The following is a 26635-nucleotide window of genomic DNA, read 5'->3' as shown; positions in this document are numbered from 1 at the left end:
TACTGTTCATGGGGTTCTCAAGGCAAGAATACTGAAGTGGTTTGCCATTCCTTTCTCCAGTGGACCACATTTTGTCAGATCTCTCCACCATGACCTGCCCGTCTTGGGTTGCCCCAGGGGCATGCCTTAGTTTCATTGAGTTAGACAAGGCTGTGGTCCTAGTGTGATTAGATTGACTAGTTTTCTGTGAGTATGGTTTCAGTGTGTCTGCCCTCTGATGCCCTCTTGCAAAGGGGTATGGACCTAACAGAAACAGAAGATATCAAGAAGAGGTGGCAAGAATACACAGAAGAACTGTACAAAAAAGATCTTCACGACCCAGATAATCATGATGGTGTGATCACTCACCTAGAGCCAGACATCCTGGAATGTGAAGTCAAGAGGGCCTTAGAAAACATCACTATGAGCAAAGCTAGTGGAGGTGATAGAATTCCAGTGGAGCTATTTCAAATCCTGAAAGATGATGCTGTGAAAGTGCTGCTCTCAATATGCCAGCAAATTTGGAAAACTCAGCAGTGGCCACAGGACTGGAAAAGGTCAGTTTTCATTCCAATTCCAAAGAAAGGCAATGCCAAAGAATGCTCAAACTACCGCACAATTGCACTCATCTCACATGCTAGTAAAGTAATGCTTAAAATTCTCCAAGCCAGGCTTCAGCAATATGTGAACCATGAACTTCCTGATGTTCAAGCTGGTTTTAGAGAAGGCAGAGGAACCAGAGATCAAATTGCCAACATCCTCTGGATCATGGAAAAAGCAAGAGAGTTCCAGAAAAACATCTATTTCTGCTTTATTGACTATGCCAAAGCCTTTGACTATGTGGATCACAATAAACTGTGGAAAATTCTGAAAGAGATGGGAATACCAGACCACCTGACCTGCCTCTTGAGAAACCTGTACGCAGGTCAGGAAGCAGCAGTTAGAACTGGACATGGAACAACAGACTGGTTCCAAATAGGAAAAGGAGTATGTCAAGACTGTATATTGTCACCTTGCTTATTTAACTTCTATGCAGAGTACATCATGAGAAACGCTGGACTGGAAGAAACACAAACTGGAATCAAGATTGCCAGGAGAAATATCAATAACCTCAGATATGCAGATGACACCACCCTTATGGCAGAAAGTGAAGAGGAACTAAAAAGCCTCTTGATGAAAGTGAAAGCGGAAAGTGAAAAAGTTGGCTTAAAGCTCAACATTCAGAAAACGAAGATCATGGCATCCAGTCCCATCACTTCATGGGAAATAGATGGGTAAACAGTGGAAACACTGTCAGACTTTATTTTTTGGGGCTCCAAAATCACTACAGATGGTGACTGCAGCCATGAAATTAAAAGATGCTTACGCCTTGGAAGGAAAGTTATGTCCAACCTAGACAGCATATTCAAAAGCAGAGACATTATTTTGCCAACAAAGGTCCGTCTAGTCGAGGCTATGGTTCTTCCTGTGGTCATGTATGGATGTGAGAGTTGGACTGTGAAGAAGGCTGAGCGCCAAAGAATTGATGCTTTTGAACTGTGGTGTTGGAGAAGACTCTTGAGAGTCCCTTGGACTACAAGGAGATCCAACCAGTCCATTCTGAAGGAGATCAGCCCTGGGTGTTCTTTGGAAGGAATGATGCTAAAGCTGAAACTCCAGTACTTTGGCTACCTCATGTGAAGAGTTGACTCATTGGAAAAGACTCTGATGCTGGGAGGGATTGGGGGCAGGAGGAGAAGGGGACGACAGAGGATGAGATGCCTGGATGGCATCACTGACTCGATGGACGTGAGTCTGAGTGAACTCCGGGAGTTGGTGATGGACAGGGAGGCCTGGTGTGCTGCGATTCATGGGGTTGCAATGAGTCGGACATGACTGAGCAACTGAACTGAACTGAACTGAAGACTTCTTAGTGTGTGAAACATCTTAGTCATTTGTTTGTTCTTTCACTCATTTACCCTTTTACCATCTGTCTCTTCCAATCAGAGTGACAGCTCTCTTACAGGATGGTTTCAACTTAAAGGCTAACACCGAATGCCAGCATCCACAAGGGTACATGGTACGTAAATAGGTGCTAAACAAATAATATGTGAATGAAGGAAGAAACGGATGAATAAATACAGCTGTTTTTATAGTTCTCATAACTTATCCAGCTATGTCTCATAACTTAACTATGACCCAATGGGTGAGTAAGAGCTTGTTCCCATCTGTAAGTCTTAAAGTCTTTAGAACAATTCTGTATATACTTAGGTACTTAAAAATCTCTGATGAGAAATGATTCAGGAGATACATAAATTACTGTTATGTAAGCAAATTACTTAATTCCAGTGGTTAAACAGATTAAATGGTTGAACATTTTCATGACAAAACCATTATTAACTGCCTAAGCATTTTCTGAAACCACTGATGAGACAGCTTGGCTGTGCTGGTCATATATTTCCAGATTTCAAGTTCTCTCCAGCAGGAAAGAAGCATAGCACAAGTAGCATATCAATCCTGACTTCAATCAGTTAGTTATTTTCACCATTATCAAAAGCCTGAAGTTTCCTAATCTCCATTCTATTGCTGAAAATGTAAACTTCATAATGGGATAAAAATATATGAAAGTGTTAGTTGCTCAGTTGTGTCCCACTCTAAGCAACCCTAGGGACTGTAGTAGCCCATCAGACTCCTGTCCACGGTATTCTCCAGGCAAGAATACTGGAGTGGGAAAAAATATATTGCTACATTATTCTTGCAAGCAATTTGTTAGCACAGGTTCGAGTCTGGAAAACCATCTCCTAGATGCTTATTAAATAAAAAGCTTTCAACACATTGGTTGATACTAACCTTTCTAGATTCTACCAGACTTCTAGTATAGTAGAGGAAAACAAATAGACCACTCCAGCAAATCACAGAATGAAACAATTAATTAAGAAAAGACTATAAAAGAGGGTAAAATAATAAAGTAAAAAAATTAGTCAAGATACAAACTTATTACATGTAAACTGGATATAGAATGGGAATATGCCTGATGGCTCTAAATTTCAGATAAAGCTCAAAGCTGGAAGACAGTGGGTAAAAAGTTAATCTGGCCTTAAAGTCACATCACCGTCAGGCCCTACCTATTAAGGGTACCTGAATTGGTCTTTGGACCATGTATGTTCATCTTCCCTCCCATCTCTGCAAGAAACTAAAGGTTGTTGAGCGGGAGATTCTCCGGCTTAAAGCAATTCACATATATGGGGAGTGCTCTGACATTCCCCACCCACCCATCCATCCGAAACTGAGTAACGGATGCCCCAAAGCAACGCCATGAGGTGATAATAAAGGGTATCTGCAGGGAGGAAAGACTAGACTGGCCATTTTAAATACCTGAAAGTTACTAGAGAGCTAGAAAGTCTACCCAAGAAGTTGTTAAAAACCTGTGTTTCAGGTTTATAAAATGTTTTTTGCAGATTAGACCAAAGTTTTGCCCCATGTATCAAATTTATATGCAGTTTGCTGCTGCTGCTGTGTCGCTTCAGTCGTGTCCGACTCTGTGCGACCCCATAGACGGCAGCCCACCAGGCTCCCCCGTCCCTGGGATTCTCCAGGCAAGAACACTGGAGTGGGTTGCCATTTCCTTCCCCCATGCATGCAAGTGAAAGCGAAAGTGAAGTCGCTCAGTCGTGTCTGACTCTTAGCGACCACATGGATTGAAGCCCACCAGGATCCCCTGTCCCTGGGATTTTCTAGGCAAGAGTACTGGAGTGGGGTGCCATTGCCTTTTCCATATGCAGTTTATTGAACACTAAAAGCCTTTCCATGTTTTTGGAGAGGCTATTTTAAAAGAATTTCCTCCTATTTTGATTTCATTCAACATCATTAAATCAAGAAAAGAGATGAAGTCCCTAATTCTATAAAACAGTAACTTGATCTTGAATATGTATGCAAACATTTTTATTGATTTTGAAGCACCAATACAGCCACACACACGCAGAAAACAGAGCTCTAAAACTGTTCATCAATCATAGGTGGTTTTAAATTATTTTTTTTTTTTCTTTTCTTTTAAAGGAAAAACAACTCTGTTCATACTCCCCAAGTTCTTCAATGGGTTTTCTTCTTTGAGAATGTTTTTTGCCTGGAGATGGTCATTGAAATGAATGAAAAATGGACAAGCCCGGCCAAGTGAATTCTTGGCTGTAATTTCCTTGGGAAGTGCTTTGTGGGTAGGCAGCTGAATGAACTGCTATAAAAGTCACGGAGTTGGCATTTAATCATTTCCGCCTCTCTATTCCCGGGCCACATCTCTCCTTTTTGCTTGCATAAGAACTATAAGGCTGCTAAGAAGGAATCAATGTTTTAATGTCCAAGTTCAATCAACTACCAAAGATTTGTTTTCTAGTAAGAGTTTCTCCAACAAGTGTTCTGATTTTCTCCATGGTGAAAAAGATAACTCACATCTATGGTTGCCACCTTTTATTAAAGCTCTTACAGCTCTTATTTTTGCATAAATAGGAGAGTATTTAGCAGTTGTGCCAGCATCTGTGACCCTTCTCCCTATGTTTTCTTGTCTCTTCTGTAGTAATAAAACTGGAAATCTAGAGGGGTACCCTGTTGCCACTCAGATGCCAGTCTGCATTATCTGGCTTCTCCTGCATTGGATGTGGTCAGATGGCCAACTTTCAGTCAAAAAAAATGCAACTTCCAAGAAGCCTCCTCACAGGGGAGGGAAGACTGCCCTTTTTTGTCATTTCCTCTTTCAACTGGCTGGAATGAAGAGGTGATGTAATGACTGGAGCTCTAACAGCCATTTTAGACCATGAGGTAGAGCTTTTTAGTCAAGACCGAGAGCTGAGGAATAGAACCCTAGGTCTTGATAGCATGGGGGAAGTCATCAAAACAACTCTGGACTACCTACCTTCAAATTTCTTTTATCTAAAAAATAAACTATCTCATTGAAGCTACTATTATTTTAGGTTTTTGGTTGTACGTGGTCAGGCCTAACTTAACTGATACAGCATTCAACTTGTGCTTTCTTGGCAATCCCTCTACAAAATTCTATTCTCAAAACCCATTTGTGCTCAGTTATAAAAAACGAGATCTCTAAATTCTATCAGGCAGATTTCTATGAACCCATTAGCTAAATTCTTTCATTCCATAACTCTAAGTGGCAGGCATAGCATTATCTTAGAGTGATACTGAAGATCATCTATGCAATCCCAAAAGAAATTGTCCTGCCCAGCATGGAAACAATAAAGGTGGAGACTCCAAACTCTTCCATCCTCTTCACTAGCTTAGGAAGCCAGCAAAATATGTGCCTCTGAGAACAACATATGTCCAGGTTTCTAAACTATTAACTGGAGAATTAGACTCACTATCCCAAGACAATATGTTTGCATTGAGAGCATTATCTTAAATGAAGTAAATCAGTCAGAGACCTATTGGCTTAAACCAACTCCCTTAGTGTCAATGAATTTTTTAAACTGAAGTTTCAAGCTGGTGGACTGATCTCAGACTTTCCTGTTATGAGTTTCTGTTCATTTAATTGGATTTATTACATAGTTCTTATTATAAAATATGCTTGCAAACCACTCATAGCACTTTGATGATAGGCTGGTTCTGCTTCGACACATTACCAGGCTATGTATCTCTCCATCTTACAGAGAAACAACCACTGTTAAGGCTGTGGCCTGGTTTACTTCTTTAGCTCTGTCATTTTGGAGGTTTAGTACAGTCTAGTAAATGGCATTATTATCCTGAAGGCTAACCAAACAAAGCCAGACGGTCTATAGTAGGTTTTTAAAAGCCACAAAGATCTCTTGTAATACTCTAGCCATGCAAAATGACGATTTGTAAGCTTGCACAAGCCGCCAACTTATTTACTTTAGTGATAATTAAGGCAACACGACAATTAGAAAATCACCATGACATTATTAGTTGTATTTTGTATAAAGGAGATATTCTTTAGGGATTTAGCTGATATAACGTATAAACAGAAAATATCTTTCTCACATTCTTAAGCATGAAAAAAATTAACAGAAATTCCTAAAGCTGATTGAGATTAGAAAAGATGAAACAATACTCCAATATGTCTTCAATAAGATCACTTTCCCGTACCAACTAATATATGACTTAAGCCCAAATGAATACCCAAAGGATGTTATTATAGCTCAGTTCTGTTTCTTATTACAATAAGGCTTCCACACATATCTCCCCAGACACATTGATATAAAGTCTTCTCTATTTCTGGTTAACTTCCTGGACTCCCAACCAGACATTTCCATAAGGCCACCCTAACAACTGATGCCATTCACTTCAGACTCCATAAATGTTCTGTGTATCAAAGTTCTCTGCATCCTTTTCTGTGGATGGACAGAGAAAAGACCACAGCATGGTAACTTACGACTTTTTGGCGTGATGATTTGATTCAATCAGTCACTCTACACTCTCAAATGTGAGTGGAACACTCAGCACAATACCTGGAGTATGGTAAACACTCAACTGTACGACCATTATCGTTCTTATTACTACTGATTTCTTATCCTGTAAGTCAGTAGCTCCTAACTAGTAGGAGCCATTGACTAAGAAAACACATCACCAACTACCTGCTATAAAATAATGAATCCAATAAAATGACAGATATAAAAATGCTTTTAAAGTCCTAAGGGTGTGCAGAGTGAAGTGAGTCAGAAAGAGGAAAACAAACATCGTATATTAAATATACCAAGTGTAAAACAGACAGCTAATGGGATGCTGCTGTAGAGCACAGGGAGCTCAGCTCAATGCTCTGTGATGACCAAAGCGGGTGGGATGTGGGAGGAGTTGGGAGGGAGGTTCAAGAGGGAGGGGACATATGTGCACATATAGCTGATTATTCCCTGGAGAAGGAATTCGCAACCACTCCAGTATTCTTGCCTGGAGAGTCCCATGGACCGAAGAGCCTTGTGGCATGGGTGGCAAAGAGTCAGACACGACTGAGCATGTAGGCACAATAGCTGATTCAGGTTGTTGTATAGCAGAAATCACACAACGCTGCAAAGCAATTATCCTCCAATTAAAAAAAAAAGTGAAGGTCACGTCAGTTCACTTCAGTCCATTTCAGTCACTCAGTCGTGTCCTCTTTGTAACCCTCATGGACCGCAGCACGCCAGGCTTCCCTGTCCATCACCAACTCCCGGAGCTTACTCAAACTCATGTCCATTGAGGCAGTGATGTCATCCAACCATCTCATCCTCTGTCGTCCCCTTCTCCTCCTACCCTCAATCTTTCCCAGAATCAGGGTCTTTTCCAATGAGTCAGCTCTTCGCATCAGGTGACCAAAGTACTGGAGTTTCAGCTTCAGCATCAGTCCTTCCAATGAACACCCAGGACTGGTCTCCTTTAGGATGGACTGGTTGGATCTCCTTGTAGTCCAAGGGACTCTCAAGAGTCTTCTCCAACACCACAGTTCAAAAGCATCAATTCTTTGACACTCAGCTTTCTTTATAGCCAACTCTCACATCCATTCATGACTACTAGAAAAACCAAAGCTTTGACTAGATGGACCTTTGTTGGCAAAGTAACATCTTTGCTTTTTAATATGCTGTCTAGGTTGGTCATAGCTTTTATTCCAAGGAGCAAGCGTCTTTCAATTTCATGGCTGAAGTCACTATCTGCAGTGATTTTGGAGCCCAGAAAAATAAAATCTCTCACTGTTTCCATTGTTTCCCCATCTATTTGCCATGAAGTGATGGGACTGGATGCCATGATCTTAGTTTTCTGAATGTTGAGTTTTAAGCCAACTTTTTCACTTTCCTCTTTCACTTTCATCAAAAGGCTCTTTAGTTCTTCGCTTTCTGCCATAAGGGTGGTGTCATCTGCATATCTGAGGTTATTGGTATTTGTCCCCGCAATCTTGATTCCAGCTTGTGCTTCATCCACTCCAGCATTTCTCATGATGCACTCTGCATATAAGTTAATAAGCAGGGTGATAATATACAGTATTGACATATTCTTTTCCCAATTTGCAACCAGTCTGTTGTTCCATGTCCAATTCTAACTGTTGCTTCTTGACCTGCATACAGATTTCTCAGGAGGCAGGTCAGGTGGTCTGGTATTCCCATTTCTTTAAGAATTTTCCACAGTTTGTTGTGATCCACACAGTCAAAGGCTTTGACATAGTCAATAAATCAGAAGTAGGTGTTTTTTTGGAACTCTCTTGCTTTTTTGATGATCCAACTGAAGCTGGCAATTTGGTTTCTGGCTCCTCTGCCTTTTCTAAATCCAGCTTGAACATCTGGAAGCTCACGGTTCATGTACTGTTGAAGCCTGGCTTGGAGAATTTTGAGCATTACTTTGCTGACATGTGAGATGAGTGCAATTGTAAGGTAGTTTGAGTATTTAGTGAAGGTCACTTCGTCACGTCTGACTCTTTGCAACCCCATGGACTATACAATCCTTGTAATTCTTCAGGCCAGAATACTGGAGTGGGTACCCTTTCCCTTCTTCAGGGGATCTTCCCAACCCAGAGATTGAACCCAGGTCTCCTGCATTGCAGGCAGATTCTTTACCAGTTGAGCCACAAGGGAAGCCCAAGAATACTGGAGTGGGTAACCTATCCCTTCTCCAGTAGATCTTCCTGACCCAGGAACCAAACCAGAGTCTCCTGCTTTGCAGGTGGATTCTTTACCAACTCAGCTATCAGGGGGAAAAAAAAATTCACCAATAGGAATACTTCCAACTGAAACAGCCCTTCCTACCATTTATGTTCCTCCCTTTCCATCAGCTAATGTTATAATCCAACTCTTCCCTATTTTCAGATGAAGTATATCCAAAGAAATAGTGCAAATGCAATGAAAATAATCACAGCTCTTACGAGGATGTAATATTGCATAAATGCCATAAAAGGAATGCTGAAAAACTGCTCACATCACAGCAAAGCTGTTGACAAGAATGGAACTAGCTAACAACCAGAGGGGTTAAAGCTGACTAGGATGATGACAGGATGGTTGCTTCCAAGGTGGATGATCTAACTCCTAAAGAATTTAGAGAGGCTCCTGAAGACTGTTGCAGAAATGACCTTCTCTGTTCAGGCAGTAGAAAGTGCAATGTGCAACAAAGGATGTATTTTCATATTATTACACAATTCCAGAAATATTAGGGAGGGCATCCATAGTGATGGCTTAGTCTGCTTGAGCTGCCATAACAAAATACCACAGACTGGGGGGTGTGTGTCTACTTTCCCGTGGTTCTCAGTCGTGTCTGACTCTGTGTGACCCCACAGACTACAGCCCTCCAGGCTCCTCTGTCCATGGGATGCTCCAGGCAAGAATACTGGAGTGGGTTGTCATTTTCTCCTTCAGGGGATCCTTCCTGACCCAGGAATCGAACTCATGCCTCCTGCATTACAAGCGGATTCTTTACCAGTGAGCCACCTGGGAAGCCCAAAATACCTTCTACAGCTCCTGGAAATCAGAACCTACTCTCCCACCTTTGTTCTTTATACAAATCTGTATAAGCACTTTCCTCTGTTCTTTATAAAGAGTCCAACATGGAAAAATTAGCAATTTTTTGCAGTAAAAATTCTCTACCAAAAGTAATAGTTCAATAAATCTAGACCACTCAGTGATTTTATAATGAATCTATCAGAACAAGTATTTCAGGATAAAGCATTTAAGACCATGACTGTTTTAAAAGACTTAAAAATAATGTAAAAACTAAGCACAGCTAAAGCAGTATTGTGAATGACTGAATGGGGGCCCACAGTCTATAAGATCAATCATTAATAGAGCCAAATATTCCAAGTTTATTCTGCAGTGGCTGATTACATTTATTAAATGGACATGGCTGAGCCATATAGACATGGATAACATAGATAAATTATCTGGCAAGTGGAAGTAGCTCCATCCAAGACTCCCAATGTGGAAACTATCTGAAGTAGAATCAATGTTGCCCACGAGAAACACAGCACATGTGAACAAGAGTACTGTCCCAGGGAACGGCTGCCTGCATAGATTCATCTACACGGCCCATGGTTATACTCTCGTCTAACAGGTTCTCTTAAGTACGTAAGCTCCTTCCCCAAAACATCTCCTTTTCATTCCTCACCCTTTTATGGCAAAAATGAAAAAAAGTTTTACTCTAATAGCATGACTATTGCACCATAATATGAATATACCCAACACTATCAAACTGTACACTTAAAATGATTAAGACATCAATTTTATGTTATGCAGACTTTTTACTACAATTTAAATTTTTTAAGTAAAATGCAAAAAAAAAAAAAAAAAAAAAAGAAGAGAGAGAGAAAGCCATACATTTTTGCCCTACTCATATTTTTGGCTAAATCATAGGCCAGTTGGGCAGCATAAGAGATGTCGGATCTAAATTCAGGAGTATTTCAATTTATACAGTTGGTTCCATGGAAACTAATTCCAAATATAACTGGTACAAACGGCAGCACATGGACAAATGGAGAATTTTTTGGTGTGTCTGATTTCTGTCTTTTTTTTATTTCCATACTTTACACCTACTTGATGGAAGGGATCAGGGCAATTCTGTTAAAGCTCACTCTTACTACTTACAGTAGAGATGCCAAGACCACTGGTTTTTCAAATTTCATAAGACTGGGAAATGCTCATTACAAATAGGGATGTTGGCACAATATGGGAGAACTATCTGACACAGATACAGCATATACAGTATATCACTGCTATAAATGAAAAAGAAAAAAAAATTCCCATATTTACTTTGTGTATTTCCTTCTCCTCATCACATCCAAAGCTTCTGGTTAGAGTTCATTATTGTATCAAGGTGCCCCCAAGTCCTGGTCATGCTCATGCACACACACTCCCCCACACAAATACACACACACACATTATTCACAGCTGATTTTACGATCAACCAAAAGATCCAACAGTCATCTTTTAGTTTTTCAGATCCAAGTGAAGGATGTTTTTGTTTGTGCATCAGATCCATTGATGAAGTCACCACAGCTCTGGGAATTACTCACTAGCTAAATAAGCTTGCTGTGACACCAGGGGAATACAAACCATTGTTTTTTCCCAGGAGTCACGGTAACAGACACTCTTCTATTTGTTCTCATTTAAAGGTTGAAGAGGACTCTTGCAAAATAAATTCTAAAATTCGAAAGCATAACAAGTTTATATCTGCTTGAAGAAAAAATTTAGAACATATCTAAACACAATTAAATTTCTAATCCAATTCAGTACATGTTATTATACTCGTTTTTGGTTTTTTTTTCCCAGCTGTCCTCATTCACCCCATCCAGCGATGAAGTATCTAACAACAAACCCTCTCAAGTTCTAGCAAAAAGAAGAATCTCTCTCAAGTCCTTTAAGAGAAGGTGGAGACATTTCTTCTACCTTCATGCAAACTACTTAAGATGCAAAGAAGCTGACAATCCACACTCCAAAACATGGTTACTGAAATAGGCTGATACACTTTGCATAAAGAAGGCTGTAAGCTCCAAATGATTTAACTGTGTCAGGTCTGTGCTTACACCTGATTCCCTTTAATACCACAATTCATTGGAAGTACCCTCTACTCACAGATACTCATCACCAAAAAGCGAGCAACAAAGAAGCAGATTCATCTGGACATCGACTGTCTGCCTGCTACACCCTAAAATAACCTGTAATTCAGAATCGCTTGCCTTCACACCTCTCCTGCCTTCTTTCTGATCTGCTTCACATCCTTTTACTTCTCCAAGTGATCTGCAAAGTTTAAGGCTCGCTGTGCCCCTTCTCTCAGGAAACCCTAGCACACCCTCCAGAACAGTAAACAACAACAACAAAAGAAAATGCTCCCCCTCATCGTCTCCCTGTTCTGTTTGTAGCCCGCAGAGCCGTCAGCAAAGGCTCTGAGGAGATAATCATAAACAAGCAATGAACACACCCTCCAAAGTCTCAGTGTCTGCCCCGTGCGTTTCCTCCCATCCCCCCTCCCACCCCCAGCGGCTTCTCCACCAAGCTCTGCTCAGACATGTGTGCTCCTGTCTTAAACCCCAGAGGCAAAACAGCAAATTGTCACTCTTTAGTAAAAGCTGCCTGGGTTGGGAGGCGGCAGCAGGGACCGGGGTGGAAAAGAAGGGCTGTGTCCAGAAATAAGAACCCCGGCTCCGATTCGCAGCGGGGTCACAGCTTTGTGGCCCTGGGAAAGTTGCTTAACCTCTCTGATTTCCTCAGCCGTCAAACAGAATAGGAATAGGACAATGCACTGGTTATCCTCTCATCACCCAGGCTGGCGCGTGACGTTCTGAACTTGTCGCCTAGCTCATCAGAGTAAAACCTCAACACTTGTTTGCATGAACTCAACCTCCTAAATACATCTGTGAACAGGCTGAATAAATTGAACCATTTATGGACATTTCCTTGAGTTCCTCCAATTAAATTGAGTTTCCAATCAATTTAAATCAAATATTTAAAACCTGGCACAGCACCATCACCCTAGTCTGGCTCTTCTCCTAGGAAGCCAGCTCGACACCTGGTATCTTCAGGTCGCTGAGTCAAGTTTCTTCCATATTCTACCTTTGTCTCATAGAAAAATGTCTGTCTCTATATTCTCCTCGTAAGACAAAAGCCCTAGGACAGAGGTCCAAACTCCAACGTTAAGAGCATAAGTGCAATGCTTGCTCCTGGTTACCCATCTAGATCTACTGATACTACGTTAGGAGTGACCCTAGCCATCCATCCTAAAGTGTCCATGACACCAGAGGGTCACAATGAAGCTATTTTGCAATATCTGCATACACAAGATGTATCATTCATGGTGTCTTCCATGCCCACAGCTCCTGCTACAGAAAGCAGCGTTAGGCGACTGTGTTCTTTTAAAAAATTTTTTTTATTTTATATTGGAGTAGAGTTGATTAACAATGTGTTAGTTTCATGTGTACAAGCAAGTGATTCAGTCACATATATACATGTATCTGTTCTTAGGTGACTGTATTCTGTTCCACCGAAACCCCACTGCCTGCCAGTCGCTGCTACCTGGGCCAGGGATGGGTGGTACCCTGATGTGGCCTGGGACCCACGGTACAAGCCTGTCTCTGTAGAGACCTGAACTAGAAAATCCTGAAGGAACGAGATGGGAGGTGCAGGTTGAGAGGTAATGTGGCTGGAGGAGCCACAAGGGATAAGAGATGCCTGGAGAGCATGATGAGAAAGGAGGAATCAGGAGGTGGTGGGGGGCTGTATGCAGGTGGTGCAGCCTACAAGGGAAGGCAGGAAGGCAGCCGGCGTTGGCTCATCCAGGCCCAATGATGCTAGGTTAGGCTAGCATCATGATGCTCACTGCCTTCAAGTGAAGATCCAGAAACACCTGCTCTGGATTCTGAATAAACCTGGGTTGGGAATAAGCTCTGGATTCAGAACGAGCCTTCAGCCCCGGGGTTCCCCCGCTCAGATTTCCAGGAGCTTCAGTTTCACCGACGGCCTGGTGTGCGCTCACCTGAGTGTGCCTCGTGTCCTTAACAGCCCAGGGTATCATAGCCTCTTGGGTATTTCCAATGTTAGAGACTCAGCTTTTTACAGCTATAACTTATCCCTCAAAACATCTTTCGGCAAGAGAGACACTGGAAAATGGACCCCAGACAGCTTCTACGGCCGACTTTTATAACAGACAGTTTTGTATTTCATTACAACATTCTTTCTGCATCACGTCACATTGCTCAATAAAAGTCCTCCTTTACGACAGCATTCATTCATCAAAGAAAGGATGGAGCCGCCTGCCTGTTTTGTTCCATGTCAGGGGTGATGCTGGGCAGACGGAAATGAGCCCCATGGGAATGACTTTACAAGCCGCCTCTCTGCCCTCAGGCTGAGGCTTCCCGCACAAACAAGTCCCCTGGCCCTCGGCACACGGGGTGGAGGAGAGCCATCTGCTTGGAAAGCACACGTTTCCATCTAATAGCCTGCCCCGAGCTAGCATGTCCTTCCATCCAGAGGGCTGTATCAGATTATATTTTGCACAGTTCTGCTTTATTTATTTCAGGAAATGCCAAGTTCACTGCACACTATAGTCTAAAAGCACCATCAACTATAAGAGAAAGTATATTTTAAAGATGTTTCCCAGGCCTGCACAGTGTACTATTTACATGCAACAGTATAAACACACAAAGTTCCAAAGATTACAAATGTGCAAAAAATATATATAGAAATACTCTTGTTTTTTCTTTCCAGAACAAACAGTTACGACGGGAAATCCAGACTTGTATTTGTCTTTAAGAAACGTAGTTTAATCTGAGACATTCAAAGAGACAGTTTGGTCAGCTCTCATGTACCAAAATCTCGGGTAAAATAAAAAACCACACTGAAATTTGGGTAAATGTTTAAACTACTTTTATATGAAGACCTACAAGACCTTTTAGAACTAACACCCAAAAAAGATGTCCTTTTCATTATAGGGGACTGGAATGCAAAAGTAGGAAGTCAAGAAACACCTGGAGTAACAGGCAAATTTGGCCTTGGAATACGGAATGAAGCAGGGAAAAGACTAATAGAGTTTTGCCAAGAAAATGCACTGATCATAACAAACACCCTCTTCCAACAACACAAGAGAAGACTCTATACATGGACATCACCAGATGGTCAACACCGAAATCAGATTGATTTTATTCTTTGCAGCCAAAGATGGAGAAGTTCTATACAGTCAGCAAAAACAAGACCAGGAGCTGACTGTGGCTCAGATCATGAACTCCTTATTGCCAAATTCAGACTTAAATTGAAGCAAGTAGGGAAAACCACTAGACCATTCAGGTATGACCTAAATCAAATCCCTTATGATTATACAGTGGAAGTGAGAAATAGATTTAAGGGCCTAGATCTGATAGATAGAGTGCCTGATGAACTATGGACTGAGGTTCGTGACACTGTACAGGAGACAGGGATCAAGAACATCCCCTTGGAAAAGAAATGCAAAAAAGCAAAATGGCTGTCTGGGGAGGCCTTACAAATAGCTGTGAAAAGAAGAGAAGTGAAAAACAAAGGAGAAAAGGAAAGATATAAGCATCTGAATGCAGAGTTCCAAAGAATAGCAAGAAGAGATAAGAAAGCCTTCTTCAGCGATCAATGCAAAGAAATAGAGGAAAACAACAGAATGGGAAAGACTAGAGATCTCTTTAAGAAAATCAGAGATACCAAAGTAACATCTCATGCAAAGATGGGCTCGATAAAGGACAGAAATGGTATGGACCTAACAGAAGCAGAAGATATTAAGAAGAGATGGCAAGAATACACAGAAGAACTGTACAAAAAAGATCTTCACGACCCAGATAATCATGATGGTGTGATCACTCACCTAGAGCCAAACATCCTGGAATGTGAAGTCAAGTGGGCCTTAGAAAACATCACTATGAAAAAAGCTAGTGGAGGTGATGGAATTCCAGTTGAGCTCTTCCAAATCCTGAAAGATGATGCTGTGAAAGTGCTGCACTCAATATGCCAGCAAATTTGGAAAACTCAGCAGTGGCCACAGGACTGGAAAAGGTCAGTTTTCATTCCAATCCCAAAGAAAGGCAATGCCAAAGAATGCTCAAACTACAGCACAATTGCACTCATCTCACACGCTAGTAAAGTAATGCTTAAAATTCTCCAAGCCAGGCTTCAGCAATATGTGAACCGTGAACTTCCTGATGTTCAAGCTGGTTTTAGAGAAGGCAGAGGAACCAGAGATCAAATTGCCAACATCCTCTGGATCATGGAAAAAGCAAGAGAGTTCCAGAAAAATACCTATTTCTGCTTTATTGACTATGCCAAAGCCTTTGACTGTGTGGATCACAATAAACTGTGGAAAATTCTCAAAGAGATGGGAATACCAGACCACCTGATCTGCCTCTTGAGAAACCTGTATGCAGGTCAGGAAGCAACAGTTAGAACTGGACATGGAACAACAGACTGGTTCCAAATAGGAAAAGGAATACGTCAAGGCTGTATATTGTCACCCTGTTTATTTAAATTATATGCAGAGTACATCAAGAGAAACGCTGGACTGGAAGAAGCACAAGCTGGAATCAAGATTGCCGGGAGAAATATCAATAACCTCAGATATGCAAATGACACCACCCTTATGGCAGAAAGTGAAGAGGAACTCAAAAGCCTCTTGATGAAAGTGAAAGTGGAGAGTGAAAAAGTTGGCTTAAAGCTCAACATTCAGAAAACGAAGATCATGGCATCCGGTCCCACCACTTCATGGGAAATAGATGGGGAAACAGTGGAAACAGTGTCAGACTTTATTTTTCTGGGCTCCAAAATCACTGCAGATGGTGACTGCAGCCATGAAATTAAAAGACGCTTACTCCTTGGAAGGAAAGTTATGACCAACCTAGATAGCATATTCAAAAGCAGAGACATTACTTTGCCAACAAAGGTCCGTCTAGTCAAGGCTATGGTTTTTCCAGTGGTCACATATGGATGTGAGAGTTGGACTGTGAAGAAGGCTGAGCACTGAAGAATTGATGCTTTTGAACTGTGGTGTTGGAGAAGACTCCTGAGAGTCTCTTGGACTGCAAGGAGATCCAACCAGTCCATTCTGAAGGAGATCAGCCCTGGGTGTTCTTTGGAAGGAATGATGCTAAAGCTGAAACTCCAGTACTTTGGCCACCTCATGCGAAGAGTTGACTCATTGGAAAAGACTCTGATGCTGGGAGGGATTGGGGGCAAGAGGAAAAGGGGATGACAGAGGATGAGATGGCTGGATGGCATCACTGACTCAATGGACGTGAGTCTGGATGAACTCTGGGAGTTGGTGATGGACAGGGAGGCCTGGCGTGCTGCGATTCATGGGGTTGCAAAGAGTTGGACACGACTGAGCGACTGATCTGATCTGATGTGATCTGATAAATATAAAGTATGGAAGTTTGAAAGTGGATATTTTATTGGTTTCAAATAAATGGAATATATTGACATTAACCTGGCTAGTACAACATATAGCTTTGCAAAGGTGTATCAATTGAGGCAGACTGTTTTTAGCTGCAAGAAACTAAAATCTTAATTCAAATCAGCTTAAGCTATTAATAAAAAAAATCTACCATAAACAGAAGAACAGAGGCTGTGTAAATTGATAACATGAATATCAAAAACCCATTTCTGGATGCTGCCAATCTCAGCACTGGCTCCATCTTTAGGTTTGTAGCAATATAGATTGAGTAGCTTCTGGCAACAGTCCAGACATGATTATGTACAGAGGAAAAATGTATATGATTTATTTTGTAAATTTTTCTTTCACTTTTTAGAAAATGTTTTATTCTGAAAAACTTCAAACATAAAGTTACAAAAAGTTACAAAAATTACACAGTCCTTACATTCTTCACTGAAATTCATCAGGTGTTAACATGATTCCACATTGCTTTGTCTCCCTCCATAAATAGATACATAATTGCCAAACCATTTGAGAGTATGTTGCAGCTATTATGATCCTTTACCCCTAAAGACTGGACTTCCCTGGTGGCTCAGACAGTAAAGCGTCTGCTTACAATGTGGAGACCCTGGTTCTATCCGTGGGTCAGGAAGATCCTCTGGAGAAGGAAATGGCAACCCACTCCAGTGTTCTTGCCTGGAGAATCCCAGGGACAGGGGTGCCTGGTGGGCTGCCGTCTATGGGGTTGCACAGAGTTGGACACGACTGAAGTGACTTAGCAGCAGCAGCAGCATGTGTAATCTACACTCAATTTAACAGTCAACTATCTCTCCCATAAATCCAAGTCTACTTGGACCCTCAGAATGTGACCTTATTTGGAAATAGGAACTCTGCAGATGAAATTAATTAAGATGAGGTCGTACTGAATTAGAGTGGGGCCTAAACCCAGTGACCAGTGTCCTGATAACGGCCGTGTGAAGGCAGAGACACATGGGGAAAAGGCCATGTAATTGCAGAGCTGGTAGTGCTGCAGATGCAAGCCAAGGAAGACAAGGATGCCCAGCAACTGTCAGAAGAGAGGGAGAAGAGAGGCTACCCTGGAGGTCCAGCGGTTAAGAATCCACCTTGCAATGCAGGGGACGTGACCCCACATGCTGCGGAGCAACTAAGCCCAGGTAAGAAGAAGGTAGGAATAGGAAAGGAAAGACCCTCCTCTAGAGACTTCAGGAGGAACATGCCCTTCCCAGCTCCGTGCTTTCAGACTTCCAGCCTCCAGAACCATGACAGAACACATTTGCATTGTATGAAGCCCCCCAGTTTGCGGTCCTTGGTTACAGCAGCCCGAGTGAGTTAATACACAATCACAACGCACTTGTGAAGTTCAGGAGGTTTAACACTGAGACGATGCTCCTATCTAATACACAATCTATATGAGATTTCATAACTTTTCCCCCAATCTAGGATCACACATTGAGTTTAGCTGCCATGCATCTTCAGTCTCCCTCAATATGAACCCATTCTCCAGGCTTTGCTGGTTGGATGAGTACAGGTCAGTGGTGCGGTAGAGCAAATGGGATCACTAGGATTCCCGTCATACACAGGGTATTTCCTTTAGCGATGCTCATGCTGTGCATGGTACCACTGCCACCAGCCCTACCCCCACTGACAGGTCCAAATGAAGGCCTATCCCATCATGAACTGCTCGTCCATTCCTGGGTATATCATTTCTCCTGCTTCTAGAACTATATCCATAATTACTACTATCTTAAGAGTTCATTTGATACTTAATAACTAGACTTCATTGTCATTCAACTTTTCCTAAGTATGCATTGTACCTGACCAAAATCTGCCTTACAGCTAGTACTCTGTACTCAATATGTACATTACTTGAATTCAATTAAATTAACACATTCAGTAATTTATTACATAATTAAATACTTGGTACTCTCACTAAGTGACTTTTCCTGCTTTACTTGGGGATAGCGGCAAAAGAAAGTAATAAAGAACAGATCTTTCCATTTCAGAAAAGTCAGTAATTATAAATCAGCAATTATTTCCATAGGAACAATTATTCTTCCAGGTATACAGCTGATGTTTGCTCATTAAGAGAAAGCACTCTGGGGAATAGACTATGACTCATAAATAATAGGGAAGGTGGTTTTATTATCAGTTATTGCATTGAAAAGCTACATGATTCTGTTATTCATCAGGATAAGGAAAATCCAGCAATTAGAGTCAAGCCTCACTTACTCATATTCACATTACTGAAAGACTATCTTACTAAAATAGAGAAGTCGATTTATAGAATGTTTCTTGGGAAATACCATTTAATTCTTTCAAATATAAAGTTTTTTTTGAAAACCAATTCATAACGAATTGCTCAAATGGGAGCCTGTTTTAATATATATATACATATATAAGAAAGTGAAAGTGTTAGTCACTCAGTCGTTTCCGACTCTTTGTGATCCCCATGGACTGTAGCCCGCCAGGCTCCTCTGTCCAAGGAATTCTCCAGACAAGAATACTGGAGTGGGTTGCCATTTCCTTCTCCATATATATGTAAGAAGGGACTGTAATTAGCAGATCACAGCCAGAGACATGAATCATACAGAAAACTAATTTAGTTCTGAACCAGACCTGGGAATGCTTTGACACCCTAGTTTTATACTTTCAGAAAATATAAAATTGGTTCACCAGGTGATCTTGATTTTCCTTTTAAAACTGAATTAATAATTCCATTCTGGTTCAAAATGTGGTTCAATTTCTGAAGTCAAAGAAAGCTTCAGCATCTTCTGAGGCTCTGCACTGGCATCTGCTTATGCTGGAAACTGCACACTCTACGCAAATAAGAGCTTTACTGTGCTTGCAGGTAAGTCATCTTGCTCCCCTTCTGCTTTTGTTTCATTTATTCATAGCACTTGATCTCTCTTCATGCGTTCATGATGCATACAAAAGTAAGCAATCACTCTAACCCTTTTTGAATTATCACAAATAACTGAATCTTCCAGCCTGGGATTAATCTTTTCATCCTCTACAATCCCAAAGCATCTCTAGGATCCTGATCTTACTTTTCAAACTCAAAACCTGAATATTTGGTCTTGAAAAAAAGTTCTTTCTGATCCAGGGATGGATTTCAGGGGTGAGTCCAGCAGAGCAATAAGTACTAAACCACATTCAGTTCCAGATACACACACACACACACACACACACACACACACACACACACGAGCTTCTCTGATGGCTCAGGTGGTAAAGAATCCGCCTGCAATTCAGGAGACCTAGGTTCAATCTCTGGGTAGGGAAGATCCCTGGAGAAGGGAATGGCAACCCATTCCAGTATTCTGGCCCCGAGAATTCCATGGACAGAGGAACCTGGTAGGCTGGTTCCAGTCTACGCCAGGAACCAGTCCATGGGGTCACAAAGAGTCAGACACAACTGAGCGACTGACACTTCACTTCATATATAGATAGATAGATAGAGACAGAGAGAGACTCTTTTCCTCACTGGCTGTCTAGTTATGCTTACTTTCACATACAGCAACAGCTGTTTAATACCTTCCAATTAAACATGTCCAGTGAAGACTTCCTGCCTTTACAAACTCCAAGGTTTCGTCTGACTGAGCAGGTAAAATTTTTGCTAATATATCAATCAGTCTATGTGGTCCTCATGAGTCTATGCTGTTTTATAAAGAGAAAACAAATGGAGACGACCAGCACGTCAACCATACTGTCAACCAGCTTCCTCAAGCGTGAGGCTGTGTCTCAGTCTAATTCAGGTTCTCTGTGAACAGCCAAAGCTTCAGAGCAAGCTTCTGCACTCTTCCCCCTAAATGGCCCTGTAAGAGACCTGTCAGGACAACACAGGGCAGTCTGCAGCCTGTTGTTGGCCTTCCCTTGGTCCCTGGCTCTGTGCACAGGACTCAGCTATGCTTCGGGCTCAGGGGGCCCACACTCACCCTGGAATCTGCTGTTTATATATAGTCTTCAGCCAAGAACTACAGTTGAAGGGAAATCAGCAAGAATGATCCTCCAATGGATAAAAAAAACATTTCAGAGTGTAAAACCAGAATGTGTATTGGTTCTCTCTCCCCTTAACTTTTAACGTATTGATTTTATATCACTATAGAGAACAGAGGGATAAGTCCTCTCCAGATGACATTTCAGTTTAACTACTTAGACAGACAACGGGCATCTCTACAGAACTACTGGGAAGAATGACAGCCATGTGAAGATGCTAAACTCAAGAGCATAATTTTGGGAAGCCGTCTTCCAATATTAACTGGCTATGACCAGCAACACATTTAGGGGTACATTTTGCAACTAATTTATGGGGATGGTTTTGCAGGTAATAAAATTAGATTTGTGAACTGGTAAAGTTTTTCATGGCTGAAGTGAGTCATTAATCCTGTTCTGAAACCGTCCTGGCTAAATTCGTCAGAGCAGTGTATTTCCACCCCTATGAAATCACCTTCCTTGAGGGGTGCTTTGGAGAAATTCCCTCCCCTTATACTGAGAATAAGAACCACATGCAACTTAATTCATACCTGAGATTATTCTTAAAGCCAGTATCAGAGCATAATAATATGAAGGCCTTGCCTGGAGGATAAAGATACTGATCCTTCGTTGAAAACTGTCATTACTTCCATTGAGAATCCATGGTGATGAAAGCATATTGGAATAAGAGTATAAAGAGTATAAAGATTTTTGCAACTCTTAACCACCATAATTTGTGAACTCTAAATCCTCAGGTATTTTAAGATGTACCACTATTTTATATACTAAGAAAGAAATGAAAGCTGTTGAATTATACCACAGTGCCTTATCATTTCAAATTTTTGTTTTACACCTATTGAGAGGGTTCTTTTATACACAGATGTTTATTATAAATCAACTTTGTAGTTAAAGGCACAAAATCAGAAAAAGGGAAATATCAGAAAAAAATGAACTAGTTAAGTATCCCAAACAATTTTTTACATTCATAATCCAACTCTGAATTAGGTTCTGACTCTAAACCATCCAGGCCCATGTCATTCCATACAACGTAACCTCGTGCCATCAAGAGCATGGAGGACGCAGCATGCTTAAGAGGGCTCTACTCCTGTCTCTGGGGCTTCTTTCCAAGCTGCTGATCCCCGTGCCGCACCCTGTGCCGCTGGTCCTCTGGATGTGCACATGTACACAGGTGATCACAATTACATCACAGGTGCTGCGTGGCTTAAAGCTGCTGTCAGACACCACGGATGCCAAGAACCCATAATAATTTCTAGAATTATTAAAATAGAAAGATGTGCATCTTAGAATCAATAAAATGTGGTAGTTTTGTGACCCTGCACAAGTTCCGTAGCCTGGATTTCATCTGCTAATCAAAAAGAGTTTCAAAGATCAGCAGGAAAGGTTCCCAGGGCTTTAAGATTCTGTGACATTATTTATATTGTTCTGTGTAGGCAGCTATGTTGTAAGCAATCAACAGGATGCTTTTAGACTATCTGATAATAATTTGTGAATAGAGAGAGATCCTAATTTCTCCTCCACCCTTCATCTGGCACTTCCTGATGAGACCTGTAGATTACTTCTGGGTGCCTTTACACAACTTAAGCTGTGCTGCATAGATTTTTGCTAAAAGGCATCTACTCAATTGGTTTTTAAGAAAGCACTGCACCTAGAGAGGAAGGAAACAGGTACTAGTGCCCATGAGAAATTAGGAGGAAAACCAAGTCCTTCATAATCAAACTGACCTGGGTTCCAGTCACAGGCCTACTACTGACCAGCTCTGTAGTGATTAGACAGTTACGCAATGCCTCTGTGACTCCTTCAGAATTGTCTTATGTAAATGAAGGTGAGCATTTATGCCTCAGTTTATGTCAAGGTATACAATACACACTTGGTCAGTATCTAGCACCAAGTGAGTCAACAGATGTTCCCCTCAAGGGTATGAATTCTGCTAAATTCTTCCCTAAATCCTAGGCGCCAATCTGAAGCACAATTATTTGGAAAGCTGCCTTGATTAATGCACTGCTTTCTACTCAATGACCAAAGGAGAGGGGAAAGTCAAAGTGTTAGTTGCTCAGTCTGTCTGACTCTTTGCAACACCATGGACTGTGGCCTGCCAAGTTCCTCTGTCCATGGAATTCTACAGGCAAGCATACTGGAGTGGGTTGCCATTCCCTTCTCCAGGGAATCTTCCCAACCCAGGGATGGAAGCCAGGTCTCCTGCGTTGCAGGCAGACTCTATCATCTGAGCCACCAGGGAATCCCAAGCAGAGGCAAGCAGGCTTCGAAACTCTATATGCTTAAAAATGTTTGTCACGCTCCTAAAGATAAGCAAAATCCCTTCTTTCATAGCAGCTTATTTATTTGGGGTCTTTTTATTTTTCTCATGAAAGTCATAAGAGACTGGAGAGTTTAGTACCTCTAATATCACAATTAGAGTGTATGAAAATGGTATGCTACTTTAATAAAATTATATTATGCAAGAAATCACCAAAGCCACTGCAGCCCCACCAGCCATCCCATGGCAAGAACCTGGGTTATCTTTGAACTCCTGGAGTCCCATAGCGCCAAGTTTTTGAAAACTAGGCTTGTCTTCTCACCTTTATGAAGCTTTTTATCTGCTTTGGTCTGTTTCACTTTTGATTACCAATAAGCCCACTAGTTCAACTTTCTGCCATTACTGCAGTCCATCAAAAGCATACAACTACTCTTAAATCCAGTTCACCAGGGCAGAAAAGTAACAAAAATCAAAGTGTTTATTCTTTTGTGATAATGACTTATTACCTTGCTTTTTAAAAATTCTGTTTGCAACTGGAAATGCCACCTACAGGTTTAAAAGAGGAAACAAAAAATAGAGGTTTTCAAACCATGCAAATGTTCCAAGAAAATGATTACAATGAATAACCATCTGAAAGTATTGAGGATTGAGACAGAAAGGGAACTCACTGTCCTTGAGGGTCCCCATAATGAGCTGATAGGGTTCCCCTGGCCACAATTCATGACTCCATAGTGAACAGGAGTAGTTAATCCAGAATGAAGAGGCTGCTTCTTTAAAACATGGTTTTAAGTATGTGGATATGCAAATGAGGTTCCCTTTGACGACTTCTGTGTGTAAAAATATGTGCAAGTCATTCCTTTCAGAATGACATTTTACAAACAAATCATGCAAAGTCAGAAGGAAAATGGCCAGAATTTCTGGAAACAGAAAAGGGGCATGTACTGGCAATAAACAATTCTGATAGAAAGCTCAATCAAGCAAACAAAGAAAAAGATTGCTCAGTGCTGCCTTCAAGATCTGAAACTGACCTCTTCAGAAGGAAAAACTCACATGTTGAGAGACAATTTGTTGACACTTTAGACTGGAGATGTGGTCAGAACAGTCTTGGGGGGGATATATATATATATATATATATATATATATATATGTATATACATATATACATAAGAAAAACCAAGTTGAAAAAAGTAGTGTTAGTGACCAACACTGTTAAAGGATGTTTCAGTGTGCTCGGAAGACATACCTAACTCCCATATTCAAGATGAAAGTCTATACTCTGAGCAGTTAGGCCTCTAAGTCGCAACCAGACACTACAGTTTAGCCACCACTGCATCCCCAACCCCTGCAAAAGGTACAACAAGAGACTCAGGAGAAACTGAATCAGTGACGCCAGCGCAGAAAAGATATGAATGGGAACGGAGATCTACACTGAGGCATTGAGAGTCTGCGAGTTGAGTGATGAGACCCATCTCACCTAAACCCCTTCCTCCCACCCAGATGCAGGGCAAAACTTACATCCCTCATTTTGTCCAGAGAGAAGACTGGAAAACCAAACCATCCCAGACACAAACTCTACAGATATGGAAAATCCAGCTGGGAACTTATTACCCTAGAGTGAACTTATTACCCTCATCATTCAGTGAGTCTTAGCCATCCACACAAGGTCCCTGAGGTTTGTGATCCTTGTGTGTATTTGCGCCCAGTCATGTCCAATTCTTTGCGACCCCATGGACTGTAGCCCACCAGGCTTCCCTGTCCATGGAATTTTCCAGGCAAGAATACTGGGATGGGTTGCCATTTCCTACTCCAGGGATCTTCCTGACCCAGGGATCGAACCTGCGACTCCTGCATCACCTGCACAGATTCTTTACCACTGCGCCACCTGTGGTCCTTGGACAACTATAAGTGGATAGTAAAGGATGACCAGAAATTTGGGCAACATGAAAGAGATGATCCAAGTCTACTAGCAGAAGAAAAGAGGTCTAATAAGAGGAGATCAATCATATAGAAAGCAGAACAAATGGAAAAAAAAATAATTACAACACCTAAAAAAATAATACATTCATAATATAACTGGAGGGTGGGACATCAAGAAAGTGCTCTTGGAAATTAAATATATATAATGGCAAAAATTAAGACAGATCAATAGTAAAGTTGGAAGAAATCTCTTTGAATGTAGAAAAGAATGGCAGGAAAGATAAGCAGTAAATAAGATAATACAAGAAAATCAGAAGCTCTTATTGTTCAGACCGCAAATCTGAACAGTAAGAACTAGGAAAAAACAGAGACAAACACAAGAGACAGAGAGAAAACAAGAAGGAAAAGTTATCCCAGAATCAGCACAAGAAAATTTCACAGAATTGAGAGTCTTGAGTTTCAGACCACAAGGGCTCCATTAAGAGTCTAGCATAATAAGTGCAATGATTCCATAGCCACAGAATTGTGGAATTTCATAATACTGGGAACAGAAACAAGATATCAAACTGCACCCCCAAAACAGAAAACTGGGTACACACAGAAAAGCAGAAATCAGAATGCCACTGGACTTCTTGATGTTGATACCGGAAGCCTAAGAACAAAGAAATAAGGCCTTCAAAATTGCAAAGTGAGAATTTTCTTTCTAGAATTCTAATGATCCTCATTTTAGCAAAAAAAAAAAAAAAAGACAAGCATATATACTTGCACATAAGGACACACACCAAAACAAAAAGAGAAAGACAAGAAGAACATAAACAAAAATTTTTTAAGAGAGAGAAATGATAATTGTTAAGTAGGTGGTTAGACATTAAAATTCACGTCAGTGATTCTCTTCTGCTTGGAAGAAAGCAAACAATGAGTTTTGTCATCGCATTATTTCTCTGGTATATTTACAATGAAGACGTCTCTGAAGACATTTATTCTCAAAACTCTTTAGGTAAAACCATCTGGTCAAGAAATCTTACAAAAGATGTGTGAGTTTTCAGCAAGGCTGATACTGACACATACAGACATTGTCAGCAAATTTGGACAAATGATGAAAAGAAAACCTTTTTATGATATCAGTCACTGCATCATTCACTCCTTAATGAGTCTGACGCCCAATTAGCTCAGCATATTCAAAAGGACAGTTAAAATTACTCTTAACATGGATGCATTATACATTGAATACTTCTAAGCAAATCTGCAAGTGGTGTTTATGCTAGCTTGGCAAGAAGGCACTCATCGAATTTTTGAATGCAGGGTTTAATTCTTATCTTTCCTCATAAGAAAAAAATCCTATATTCATTTAAAAATCTGGATAAGCTGAATGAATTTACTCTTCACTTTAAAGAAAACAGTAATGCACAGAGTTAGCTACTTTAACATAAAGACTTAAGACTCAAGCAACTACTGACACTTGAATAACAAAGCTGAACGTCTGTGCCACACGAAAGACAGCTGCAATTAAAATGAAGTTTCAAAGTTGGATGAAAAGCACTGATCAAGAGGATGAAGAATTATTTGGGATGTTTAGTTCATTTACACGTGATAAAAGTGAAAACATTAACGATAAAATTAAAAATACGACCATCAATAATCTCTTGGCATTGAGAG

At 41.0% G+C, this 26635-nt stretch overlaps 1 protein-coding gene across 16 annotated transcripts in view; it reads right to left on the bottom strand.

Annotated features, from left to right (window-relative positions):
* The window catches only part of NCAM1 (neural cell adhesion molecule 1), a 366923-nt gene that overhangs the window by 293994 nt on the left and 46294 nt on the right, over positions 1 to 26635 (bottom strand). The window lies entirely within an intron of this gene.

This window comes from Bubalus kerabau, chromosome 15 (genome assembly GCF_029407905.1).
Source record: "Bubalus kerabau isolate K-KA32 ecotype Philippines breed swamp buffalo chromosome 15, PCC_UOA_SB_1v2, whole genome shotgun sequence".
Classification (NCBI taxonomy): Eukaryota; Metazoa; Chordata; class Mammalia; order Artiodactyla; family Bovidae; genus Bubalus; species Bubalus kerabau.
This window is presented reverse-complemented; position numbering and strand designations above follow the sequence as displayed.